Source organism: Pleurodeles waltl, chromosome 2_2, assembly GCF_031143425.1.
Source record: "Pleurodeles waltl isolate 20211129_DDA chromosome 2_2, aPleWal1.hap1.20221129, whole genome shotgun sequence".
In the NCBI taxonomy this organism is placed as follows: domain Eukaryota; kingdom Metazoa; phylum Chordata; class Amphibia; order Caudata; family Salamandridae; genus Pleurodeles; species Pleurodeles waltl.
Genome location: NC_090439.1, coordinates 341,138,598 through 341,151,951, shown reverse-complemented (window position 1 = coordinate 341,151,951; position 13,354 = coordinate 341,138,598).

Genomic DNA, 13,354 nt, shown 5'->3' with positions numbered 1-13,354 from the left:
TCAAGGTTCAACAAGAGCCAATAAATAAGCTGCACCTTGCAGTGGGTTTTCATTGTGTACTGGGTACATAGGCATTCATTTAGTAAAATATAAAGAGTGAAAAATAGGTATCAATGAAACCCGTGTATTTCTGTCCATGCAGTCCACCTGGCACCAAAGCTCTATTTCTTGGATGTGTTGAATGGCAGCAGTGCCTTCAAGAATATTCCTGCATTGTATTTCACACTCCCTTTTGCCGCCACTGCGTTAGCATGTGTCATTCAGCTGACTTCACTGTGAAGGGTGGCTCCAACAACCTCTGCAAGCATCAGCTGTGCGCTGAGGCCTGTGTTGTAGTACACTTCATTCGTCTCTGATGAGAGTATGCTCTCTGTTTCTCATACTTTGTTGCCATTATGGTTGTTTTCTTGCTTCATCTGAATACTTTATGTATGGGGTGAAGCACTGCATCTTCACCAACCACCTCACTGGAGGTACTGACAAACGTTTTGAATATGCTCCTCTGCAGTGCCTTTAATTGCTTCTGTGGATGTATATAGCCTGGAGCAGACCTTTAAATCCATGTGTGCTAGTGGTAGACTGCTTTGCATTGATTCTGGGCACATACGAGCAGTTTGGGGTACCATTGCAAACTCTCAGGGGTAGTAGTCTTGTTTTCCACATGCTCAAAAAACCCTACTCATCGCCAGTTGCAGCATCTTCCCCAGCTCTGGAGCATGCAAACAGTTTACACCACACATGGGAGCTGCAGTTGAACATGCCTTTATTCTCCAACATTATTCACACACAACAGTAATTCATATTTCCCAGAATCACCCTGTGACACCTCTCCGCATAGCACATGGCTGCTGTTCAGAGTCACCACAGAACTACAAGCTACAGGAACAAAAAATCCTTGTCAGGGTAGATCAGATACACACTAAAAATTAACCTGTGCTCACCCTCTGGTAGTTTGGCACAGAGCAGTCAGGCTTACCTTAGGCGGCAATGTGTAACATATTTGTGCAGCTCTTCAAACAATAAAATAGTAAAAACACCACACAAAGACACACCACACCTGAAAAATAGAGTAGAATCAAGATATTCATTTTTAAAGATTTAAATGCACTATAGTCCTTAGCAGCATAAAACGCCAATCCTGGATATTTCATTGCGCTAAACTGGTTTAAATCCAAAAGTTCAGACAGACAGTGATGGACCAGAGGTCAGATACAGTAACAGGTAAGTCCAGCTGAAGTTTCCCCTTTTCAGGAACTGAGCCAAGAGACACATTTTCTAGGAAGATCATCGCCAGGAGTAACGAATGCATTGCTGTGGTGGTCTGCAGCTGTGAAGAGATTTGGCTAGGCCTTGCTGTGTGAAGAGACGAACTTGCAATGGCTTGCACTGATTCTTCGTAAGAGAGGCACAGTTCTAGTCCAAGCGGGCCTATTTGCGGTCACAGAGAGCCCAAATGCTTGGTGTCAGGGGCCACAAATCACTTCCAAGGAACCAGGACTAGAGTAGCACCTCTTGCGGGTTAGGAGCTGATTGAAGATGGGCACAAGAGCTGGAGCAAGTGGGGTGGACAGCTTTTGTATCACTGAGACTTCATGAAACAGGAGGCAAGCCAACAAGCCCTTAGAGTCACTTTGATTCTAGGATGTAGAGGTGCAAGTAAAGTCTTTCTCACTCTCAGGCAAGAGTGCAGCAGGACAGCTCAGAAAAGCAGGAGACCAGCAGAGTAGTAGTCCTTGTACCAGCACAGCATTCCATCTACCTTGCAGAGTATCCCCAGGTCCAGAAGTGTACTGAGTTGATGGTGTCAAAGGGCGGGTACCTATACCCAGTTGTGGCTTTGAAGGGGGGGAGGACTTCAAAGAAATGTATTGGAAGTGCACAGAGGTCCTCCTTTCCTGCCCTACTGCTAGATTCATTCCAGTGGGGAATTCAGCACTTTGTGTGGGGACAGTACACTGCCTGTTCAGGAATGTCCGACCCTCACCCCCTTCCTGCCCAAGATGGCCCATTAGGCAGTGGATGGCTAATTAGTCACACCTAAGCTCCTTTTGTGTGCAGCTGTCTAGAGAAAATGCACATGACCAGTTGTCACCCCACCGCAGAGATGTACAGGAGGCAGGCAGCAGGCACCCAATGTCTAAAGTAAGAAAATGCCAACTCTTTAAAAGTGGCATTTTCAGAACTGAAGTTTCAAAATTCAACCTCACCATAAGTTGTGATTTTAAATTGTGAGTCCAAAGACACCAGACCTGACACACCTCTCTTCCAGATTGTGAATTATACTTATAAAATGTAATAACGTAATCCCAATGTGATGCTATGGGTGAGATAGGCCTCGCTGAAGTGAAAAAGAACTGCGAGATTTCCAGAACAAGTAAAACCTAAAAGTACGTGTCCTACTTTTTAAAGACACCGCACCCTGCTCATGGGCTGCCCAGGGCCTACCTGAAGAGTGACTTATATGTATTAAAAAGGAAGGTTTAGGCCTGGTAAGAGTTTTACCTTGCTAGGATGACATGGCAGTTTGAAACTGTACACACAGGCTCCGCAATGGCAGGCCTGAGACATGGTTAATGGGCTACTTAAGTCGGTGGCACAGTCAGTGCTACAGAGCCAACAATATAATTTAATTGACAGGTGCTGAGCACATGGAATGCACTTTACCAAGGTATGCTTCTAAGTAAATTAAATATGCCAATTGGGTATCAGCCAATGTTACCATGTTTAGAGGAGAATTTATATGCACTTTAGGACTGGTTACCAGTGATAAAGTGCTTAGCATCCTGAAACCAACAAAAATAAGGTCAGGAAAAGAAGAGGAGGAAGGCAAAGTATTTGGGGTGATCCTTCAAAGAGGGCTATTTTCCAACAAAATAGTGTTAGTAGGCATGCAACACTTAATGTGCCACTCATGTAAGTAGCCCTTTAAACGTTTCAGGCCTGCAGTTGCAGCCTGTGTGTGCAGTTTTAACTGTCATTAATACCTGGCAAAATAAGCCTTTTGCCATGCCCAAACCTTCCTTTTCAATACACATAAATCCCCTCTAGGGTGGGCTCTAATAGCTCATACAGCAGGGTGCAATGTATTTAAAAGGTTGGACATGTACTTTTAAGTATTACATGTCTTCGTAGTGAAAAACTATTCAAATCTTTTTTCACTTCTGCAAGGCCTACCTCTCCCATAGGACTAAATTTGGTTACCTTATAACATGCAATAAGTGATAATGTCCTACTAGGAGCAGGTAGACCAGTTTGGTGTCTAATAATAATAATAATAATTTTAAAAAATCATTTTTATTGGTAAAATCACATTTTTAATCACAGGTCTATAGACACCATTTTTAGAAAGCTAGCTGGAAATAAAAATATGGTATGAAAATGGGTATCAATTTCAATTAATCAAATTAATTACAATAGCACATTTAATCCTTATTGGACTCTAAATTAATCAGACAAATTCACTTAATGCAAATAGTCTTGCCAATATGCATTACATCCAAAAGGACTTCACAATCCCTGAAAACAAGTATATGTTCCATTTGACACAAAACATATATTGGCATCTTAAATGGACATCTTTTCTGAATGAGGAAGCAGTGAAGCTTCTTGAGGTAGTGATGGTGTGGGTCTGTTTGGGGGGAAATGAGTCAGGCGGCTGAATTCTGTGTGGTCTGTAGTTTCTTCAGGAGGTGTCTGGTGATTCCTACATAGAGTGCATTGCTGTAGTCCTGTCGGCTGGTGACTGAGGCTTGAATGACTGTTCAGCAGATATTGATGGGGGGCCATTTGAAGATCTTACAGAGCATGCAAAGGGAAAGGACTGTGTTGATCTGGTTTTTCATGGTTAGCTTTCAGTCAAGGCTGAGGGTAAGATTGCCAGTGTGGTCTGTCACAGTGGGTGCTTGTCCTAGTTTGCTAGGCCACCAGGAGTTGTTCCTGAAGATCAGCACTTCCATTGAGTTTTATACAATTATTATTCATCCAGTAGTTGATGCCTGTCATGCATCTGTGGAAGTTGGCCTTTGTGGTGGAGGGGCCTTCTGATAGGGAGAAGATGAGCTGGGTGTTGTCTGCGAAGGATATGATGTTCATTCCATGGGTTCTGCTGATGTTGGCCAAGGGGGTCATGTAGATGACGTACAGTGTAGGACTGAGGGATGAGCCTTGAGGGACTCCATAGATGATTTTCTTAAGGTTCTGAGGTGAAAACCAGTAGGCAGATTCTCTCAGTTCTTCTAGTGAGGGAGGATGCAATCCATTTGAATTTGTCTTCTTGGACTCCAAAGTGATGAAGTCTCTTGTTAAAGGTGTGGTAGGATACAGTGTTGAATACTGCTGAGAGGTTGATAAGGATTAGGGTTGCTGTTTCTCCCCAGTCGAGGAGGGTTCTGATGTCATCAGTGACAGTGATCACGGTGGTTTTGGTGCTGTGAATGGTGCGGAATCCAGATTGGGAGGGGTCCAGAAGACTGTTGATCTCCAGGTGTTCTGTGAGTTGTCGATTAATGGCCTTTTCAAGGAAGCTGGCAGGAAAGTGAAGCAGAAAGGTGGAATGGTAGTTCTCAAGTTTGCTGGGGTTGGCAGAAGGTTTCTTGAGAAGGGGTTTGACTTCTGTGTGTTTCCATGCTTCATGGGAGCTGGTCGCGGTTATGGATGAGTTGAAGATGATGGTGGGCTTGCTGCTGATCATTTTGCTCCAGAGGTTGAAAATATGGTGGGGACAGGGGTCCGTGGGTGCTCCTGAGTGGACGTAGTTCATGATGGCTGTGGTGAGCTGGTCCCAGGTGGTTAACAGGTGGTAGGAGAAAGCATCGAGGTTCGCATCTGTTGGAGTGAGAAGGCTGAGGATGTTGGCAGAAGTGGATTGGGGTTAGAAGTTTTTGTAGATTTTAGAGGTGTTGTCTTGGAAGAAGTCTGTCAGGGTGTTGCAGGGTTCCTGAGAAGTGGTAATGATGCTTTCGGTGGCTGGGATTTGGAGAACTCTGGCAATGTTGAATAATTCTTTACTGTGGTTAGAGCTGGCTTCAATATGGTCAGCCCGGGTGCTCATTGTCATCTGTTTCAGTAGTTGATGGTATTGATTTAGGAATGACTTGAAGGTGGCTCAGGCTGTGGGCTCCATGCTGGTGTACGGTTTCCTTTCTAGTTGCTTTCAGTTCTGCTTCATGGGTCTCAGTTCCATGGTGTATCAACTGGCCTGTTTGGTGGGTGTCTTGAGTTTGGTGGAATTGATGAGGTCTGCTCTGTCAGTGCAATCAGTGATCCAGCCATAAAATCTCTTGACAGCCTGTTCTAGGTTGGTTGCGGTGTCAGGGTGGGAGCTGTTGAAGGACCAGTCCACTGGTTCCAGCAGCAGTGTGAGGTGCTGGGAGGGTTTGTGGCAGTGCGAGGGGATCCTGTGATGGTGAAGTGGATGAAGGCATGATCTGTCCAGGTGAGCTCGATGACATGACTGTACGTGACTCTGCCGCTGGCCATGAAATTGGGGTCAATCATGTGTCTTGTGTAGTGTGTGGGGTCGGTGACTAGTTGGGTGAGGCCAATGTTGTTCATGATTTTGCAGAGGTTGGTGTTGTTGAGGTTGAGGTGAAAATTTAGATTACCAAGGAAGATGTAGTGTTTGGAGTTGATGGCAAGTGGGGCGATTAATTTAGGGATGCCATTGCATAAACTGGGGTGGGGCCCTAGTGGGCTGTAGGAGAGGGTACCTGTATTGTGTTTTTGCCATTGATTTGGAGTGGAAATTGAGGTGTTCCATGATCAGGATGGTGTCTATGGTGGTGCTATAGTGGATGGTTTCTTTGTGGATGACAGCAATTCCACCTCCGTATTTGTTGATGCAGTCCTTTTGTGCTATCTTGTAGCTGCCTGAGGTTGCTGAGGTGATGTCGGTAGCTGATGCAGAGTTTAGACAGGTCTTGGTGAGGAAGACGATGGGGGTGTGAGAGGTGATAGTGGCCGCACTGCAGTCTCCATTAAGTAGGTCCTATCAGGAGGGAGGGGGCCTAGGAGGTGGTGGGTGGGGCCTATGAGGACAGGCAGTGTGAGGGGGGTGCGGTGGGAAGAAGCAGCAGGAAAAAACACCAGAAAAAAGTGGTGGGAAAGCAAGCGGGTGGAGATATAATTCAAATGATCAAAGGCAGAACAAAACAAGTTGAACAAGATTAAACAAAGATGAATTAAACAAGGTTGAGCACAGTAACAATAACAGTGAGCAATTCAGAAGCCAGGGAGGCAGCAAGGGGGGGAGCTGTCATGGACGACAAAAAAACAATTGTATCCTTTTTTATAAAGACATAAGCTGCGATTATTAGGCAGATGAAACAAAGCATTGTAACCAGCATTATGAGAATGATAAAAAAAGCTAAACAATTCAACCACAATAATGTTAATCATGTTGTGGCATTCCTATTTGTTAGTGCCTAAACTATTGAGAGCATAGTGGAAGTACCCTTTGCCAGATCCATTGGGTTTGCCTAACCTACTATACCTAGGAAAGAAGTACCAGGTAGCCAGTCTGATATAGTGCAGGCTATTGTCTTTGCAGGATGAAGACCAGAGTAAGCCGGGCTGCATCTCAGTCACAGTGCACTGTATTCCAGAATAATCACAGCAGAAGTGCTCCTCTGCTAAAGGTAGCACAGAGGCTGCTGTAATATTAAAAGCACTGTTCATATTGCAATGTCAGCCGTGCAGAGCTGATGCAATGATTTGTCTGCAGATCCAGAGCTGTCTCCAACAGTCATGATACAACGGCATCGCCTTCTGTGTGCCTAGCCTTGGATGGTATGTACAGACCACATGGCAGCAATGCTTATGAGAAATGCACAGGGACTTCTCTCTACATAATTGCATAAGTGTAAAACCATGTAAAAAGATAGTATTAGAAAAAGAAAAGCTAGAATGTGCAACCTAAAATGGAAACTCAGGGCAGACCCTGATGTGCTTCACCACACTGGGCAGGGCTGCCTCATCTGCATTATAAATTTATAACACACGGATAGTGGGAGCAGCCCTCTATGTGCTGCGTTGTCAAAAGACCTCAGGACTTGCATTAAATGAAAGGACGTTCTTGAGGTCTTTGACCAACATATCACTGCTAAATATGGATATGGGATTTCTTCAGTCTCCCCTTGGACTAATTTAAGACTGATATTTTACTGGAGAAGACTGTGGCAAATGGAGGAATTGATCATATACAGAAATGTAGTGGAAAAAATATTAAGGGGGTCATTCCGACCCACCACGGAAGCACCGCCAACAGGCTGGCGGTGCTTCCAGGGCCATTCTGACCACGGCGGTAAAGCCGCGGTCAGAAAAGGGGAACCGGCGGTTTCCCGCCGGTTTTCCCCTGGCCCAGGGAATCCTCCATGGCGGCGCTGCTTGCAGCTCCGCCATGGGGATTCCGACCCCCTTCCCGCCACCCTGTTTCTGGCGGTTCTTACCGCCAGGAACAGGATGGCGGGAACGGGTGTCGTGGGGCCCCTGGGGGCCCCTGCACTGCCCATGCCACTGGCATGGGCAGTGCAGGGGCCCCCTAACAGGGCCCCATGAAGATTTTCACTGTCTGCTTTGCAACTGCACCCGTCGCACCCCTGCAACTCCGCCGGCTCCACTCGGAGCCGGCTTCCTCGTTGCAGGGCCTTTCCCGGCGGGCGCCCTTTTGGCGGTCGCCCGCCAGCCCAGCGGGAAAGCCAGAATGGCATCCGCGGTCTCCTGACCGCGGAGCGGCCATTTGGCTGTGACCGCATGGCAGGCGGCGGCGGTCAGAATGACCGCCTAAGTCTTTCTTGAAGGTTACACAGGCATACCATGGTTAAAATATGTGCATACACAATTGCGTCAACTGGGTTCAGATACTCTTTGAAATACCCCAAGCGAGGCAACTTTCAACACAAATACAAATTCTGGCTCGCTTTAGAGGGACAGGATGTGGTAAAAATTGGACTTGGTACACTCACCAGTGTATTTTCAGAATTTAAATGTATTTTCATTTTGAATCCTTTTTAGATATTGTTGGACTTTTTTGCTTTTGCAGGGTCATCCTCAATCTTTTTGCCTCCTGCCTCCTATTTTTTTCTGACCTGTTGCTGTTGGCTTTTGAACTCTGTGCACTTTACCACTGCTAACCAGTGTAAAGTGCATCTGCTCTCTCTGTAAAATGTGTATGTGGTTGGTTTATCCGTGATTGGCATATTTGATTTACTGGTAAGTCTCTAGTAAAGTGCACTAGAGGTGCCAGGGCCTGTAAATCAAATGCTACTAGTGGGCCTGCAGCACTGGTTGTGCCAGATAAGTAGCTCTGTAATCATGTCTCAGACCTGCCACTGCAGTGTCTGTGTGTGCAGTTTTAACTGTAAATTCGACTTGGCAAGTGTACCCACTTGCCAGGCCTAAACCTTCCCTTTTCTTACATGTAAGACACCCCTAAGGTAGGCCCTAGGTAGCCTCAAGGGCAGGTTGCAGTGTATGGGTGAGGTATGACATATAGTAATGTGGTTTATATGTCATGACAGTGAAATACTGCCAATTTCGTTTTTCACTGTTGCAAGGCCTGTCTCTCTCATAGGATAATATGGGGGCTACCTTTAAATATGATTAAAGTGTAGATTCCCCTAGAGAGTAGATGGACATGTGGAGTTTGGGGTCCCTGAACTCACAATTAAAAAATACATCTTTTAGTAAAGTTGAATTTAAGATTGTGCGTTTGAAAATGCAACATTTAGAAAGTGAGCATTTTCTTGCTTAAACCATTCTGTGACTCTGCCTTGTTTGTGGATTCCCTGTCTGGGTCAGCTTGACAGTTGGGTTGTTTCTCACCTCACACTAGACAGTGACACAAAGGGAGCTGGGGTGTAACCTGGATTTCCTGATTAGCCATCTCTGCTAGGAGGGAGGGGTGGAGTGGTCACTCTCATATGAAAGGACTGTGCCTGCCTCTGACAATGCAGACTCCAACCCCCTGGTGTGTGTCTGAGGCCTGCCTGGGCAAGGCAGGATTTCACATGTAGGTGCGAGTCCCCTTTGAAGAAAGGTGACTTCAAAGACTCAAATGGGTATAAGAAGGGCACCCAAATCTACAGACTTTAGAAACACTTCTGGAACCAAGAGGAACCTCTGCCTGGAGAAGAGCTGATAGCTGAGGAAGAAGTGCTGCCCTGCCTGTGACTGTGCTTTGTGGAGCTTTCCAGCAGTGCTGCTTCTGCCAGAGTAAGAGGACAAAGACTGGACTTTGTGTGCCTTCCATCTTGTGAAGAAATCTCCAAGGGCTTGCGTTAGAGCTTGCCTACGTTGGTTTGAAGTCTCAGGGACAGCAAAGACTTCTCTCTGCCAGCACCTGGAGTCTCTGGAGAGACTCCTGCTCTGACAAGTGGTGCCCTATCCAGTTCCTGGGCCCTTGAAAGGAAAGCTGGTGGAAATCCAAGGAAATCGACTTCGGATGACTCCGGACCGCCGCCGCTGCTGAATCCGGTAACGCCGCCTGCACCCGACGCCGTGACCTTCGCTGGAAAGCGACGCTCTTCGCAGGCCCGACGCCGCAGCAGCCCCGCTGAAGTCCGCGACTCCATGGAGGTCGCCGCATCACGTCGTGACCAACGCCGCTCGAAGTGCACGGATTCAACCTTTCGCACATCGTCTTGTTTTCACTCTTCATCAAAGGTACTGTACTTGGGGGTCTACACGACTCCATGTCTGGCGCCGCTGGTGTCGGCTTGTTGGGAACGGCTCCGTCACGATGCCGTGTTAACATCTCATCGAAGCATTTTTGTTTCTAAGCGCTATTTTTGAGTTTAATCTCTAAAAATGCATAACTTGACTTGTGTATGTTGGATGTTTGTCGTTTTGGTCTTGTTTTGTTTAGATAAATATTTCCTCTTTTTCTAAACTGGTGTTGTGTCATTTTGTAGTGTTTTCATTAAGTTACTGTGTGTGTTGGTACAAATACTTTACACCTAGCACTCTGAGGTTAAGCATACTGCTCTGCCAAGCTACCAAGGGGGTAAGCAGGGGTTAGCTGAGGGTGATTCTCTTTTACCCTGACTAGAGTGAGGGTCCTTGCTTGAACAGGAGGTAACCTGACTGTCAACCAAAGACCCCATTTCTAACAGATATTATAATCCACCCTTTCCCCACAACATGTAAAACAGCTTCATTTGAAGTTTAGATATGGCATTCTGGGTGGAAACGTAAATGTGCAAATGTGAAACATATTTTATTTTTATGTAGCACATATCTGTTGTGCACAAAAAATAGATTATTCCAATTTGCCAGTTGACATGGGTGTCTCAGTAGAGTATTGCCATGAGACTTTTGAGAACTGACACACAGAAACCCATTGAATATAGTGGGGGAAAATGTGTAATCTCTGTGTGGTATACAATATGTTTTTTCTTAATTCAAACAGTACATAAATAGTATTTAAAATGTTTTAAGTGTCATGTGGTGTTTTTAGTTTGCTATATATAATGTTATAATGCTGCTTTTCTATACGTAGTTGAATGGGGTAAACATGCACAAACTGTTTTTGACTTACTATTGTAATAGGTATTACAAATAAAATTAAATAGTGCAGTTGGATTTTTAATGAATGTTAATGATAATTAACTTTTTGCTGCCTGAAATTGCTAGTGGCTTATTTGCATTTACTCTCCAACTTCCCCTGGGCAGTGATTAGTATTTGAATAGGTGTGAAATGCCTCCCACAAGCAAACAATAAGCTGACCTAAATGGAAAGAGATGACTCTCAACCTCACATAAGGCTGCTGTGCCTCTTTTTGACAGCACAGTGTCAAATCCTACTTGACAGGTCTGCTGAGACATAGGTAGCATTTGAAAGGCAGAGAAAGATTCCAGGCCAATTTTTATGTATTCTCTGTCTGGCTACCAAAGGACCCTGCTTTGTCTTACCCAACCTCTGTCTAAGTGTATTGTGGATGCAGTGGCTTCTTCAAACATGATTTTAGTTTTAGATGTGCGAGAGCACTGGGATTACCATATGGTACTCCCCCAACACCCACACACACACACACACAGCCATCAGAGTCCAAGTTTAGAGTTGGTGAACACTTTTGGCATCTTGAAAATGCCTAAAGAGGGTGAGGTTGCCATTGGAACTGTGGAACATTTACCCAAGAAATTCCACAAATCAATAAGTAAAGCTCAGAGGGGGCAGAAATGGCCTAAAATAAATTTGCCCCAACACCCCCCCCCCGGGGAGTGACCCTTGCCTACGGGGTCTCCCCTGCGTGACATTGGCACAAAAAAAAGATCCCCGGTGCCTAGTTGTTTCTGCCCCCCATTTGCCCCCAAGGGGGGCAGAAATGGTCTAAATACAATTAGCCCCCCAGGGGAGCGACCCTTGCCTAATGGGTCGCTCCCCATCTCTAAAAAAAACAAACAAACAAAAGACAAAAACACAAATTTTTTTTTAGCTCTGGCGCCTAGAGCTTTCTGCCCCCCCTGAGGGCAGATCAGCATAATAACAATAGGCCAATCTGCCCCCGGGGGGCAGAAATGGCCGAAAATGAATTTGACCCCCCACCCCCCCAGGGAGTGACCCTTGCCTACGGGGTCGCTCCCCTTGCGTGACAGCGCAAAAAAGAAGATCCCTGGTGCCCAGTGATTTCTGCCCCCGTTGGGGGCAGATTGACCTAAAATCGGCCGATCTGCCCCCAAAGCGGGCAGAAATGGCCTAATACAATTTGCCCCCCCAGGGGAGCGACCCTTGCCTAATGGGTCGCTCCCCATCTGTAAAACAAAAAAAAAAAAAAAACACCTCTAAAAGAAAAAAGAAAACAAAAACAAAACAAAAATAAAATGTATCCCTGGTGCCTAGGGGTTTCTGCCTTCAAAAAAGTGCCCCCCCTGGGAGCGACCTTTGCCCAAGGGGTTGCTCCCTCATGCCAGTTTCATTTTTAAAAATAAATCCCTGGTGTCTAGAGGGCGTTTTAAAAGCCGGATTGCTTTGCAATCCGGCTTTTGAAACGCAGAGAGGACTTCAAAGGGAAGGAAATAACTTTGCTTCCCTTTGAATGCTTTGCATTTCTCTTCCGTTCGCGATGGGCGGAGGCCCTGTGACAATCAGCGTGCGCCGACGTCACACAGGGGTTTGGGGGGTCGGGAGGGGAAGGGCTTCCCCTTCCATCCCTGCCTTGGGGATATGGGGGGAAAACCCCACAGAGGGACCGCTAGCGCTCCCTCTGGGCTCTGTGCCCAGGATGTAATGGTTACGTCCTGGGCACAGCAGCACTGTGCCTCAGGACGTAACCATTATGTCCTGGGCACAGAAGGGGTTAATATTATCATAAGTTGAAAATAAATTCTTAAACTTAGTTGAGGACAGGAGGATGGAATTGAAAGCTAGTTCCAAATTAGCTGAGCATTTTCCCAGTCACAATAAGTGCACCAAACTAGAAATTAAACGTCAGTTAGCTGTAAATCTAGCTGCTTTAGCTCTAGATAGGAAACAAACGGGAAAGTTGTGTATTTGAATGGGAAGATCTGATACTGACAATATGTTTGTGGGAAAGAGTGAATGTGAACATACTTTTGAAGTGCGAGGAAACTTCAAGTTATATCTAGATGGAGAGGACACTTATTCCTGGAGTTTATTTTATTTGTGGAGAGCATGCTTATTTCAAACCGCCATGTAGAACATCTGAATGATCCTGTTTAGATCTAAGCGAGGTGTGAGTGCAGGGAAAGTCGTAGGTGACAACTCTGGTGCATTGATTCCATCTATGGGAGTGATCTTAAATGATTTAAGATTAGAAGGTAGTCTACTATAATGGATAAACTAGGCACGAGTACTGCTGGAGCTTTATTGGTTGTGAAAACTGAAATTATAGCATTCAGATCAATGGTTTTACAAAAGCTGCTTGTGCTAGATTTGTTGCTCACGAAAGAGGGTGGAGTCTGTCAGAAGCTGAAGGTTTAACAATGTTGTACCTTTATTCCGGATAACAGTAAGGATTTGGAGAACTATAAATGGAACATTTCAGGGTTGACAAAGCATTTGAAGGAGTTTAAAGCGACTGGTGCAAGGGAAGCAATTGGAAATTGATTTTCTGCTATAGGCAGATGGTTAGGGAATTTAGGAAGTTGAATTGTAGGTTTTGGGTTGAGGCAATTGCTTGTTATTTCAATAGTGTTAATAGTTCTGTTGGCTAGATGCAAACTCTTTCAGAGAAGGAAGCTTCAGAGGGGTCAGAAGAGAAAGAGTAGAGGTTGATTTGGAGGATATTCAGTGTAAATATTATGATAATATGAAGTGATTGGAGGAGACAAGGCAAAAACTGTTTAAAACAACCAGATTTTAGAGTCTCATTCTAAGCTGAAAGGGGTTTATGATGAC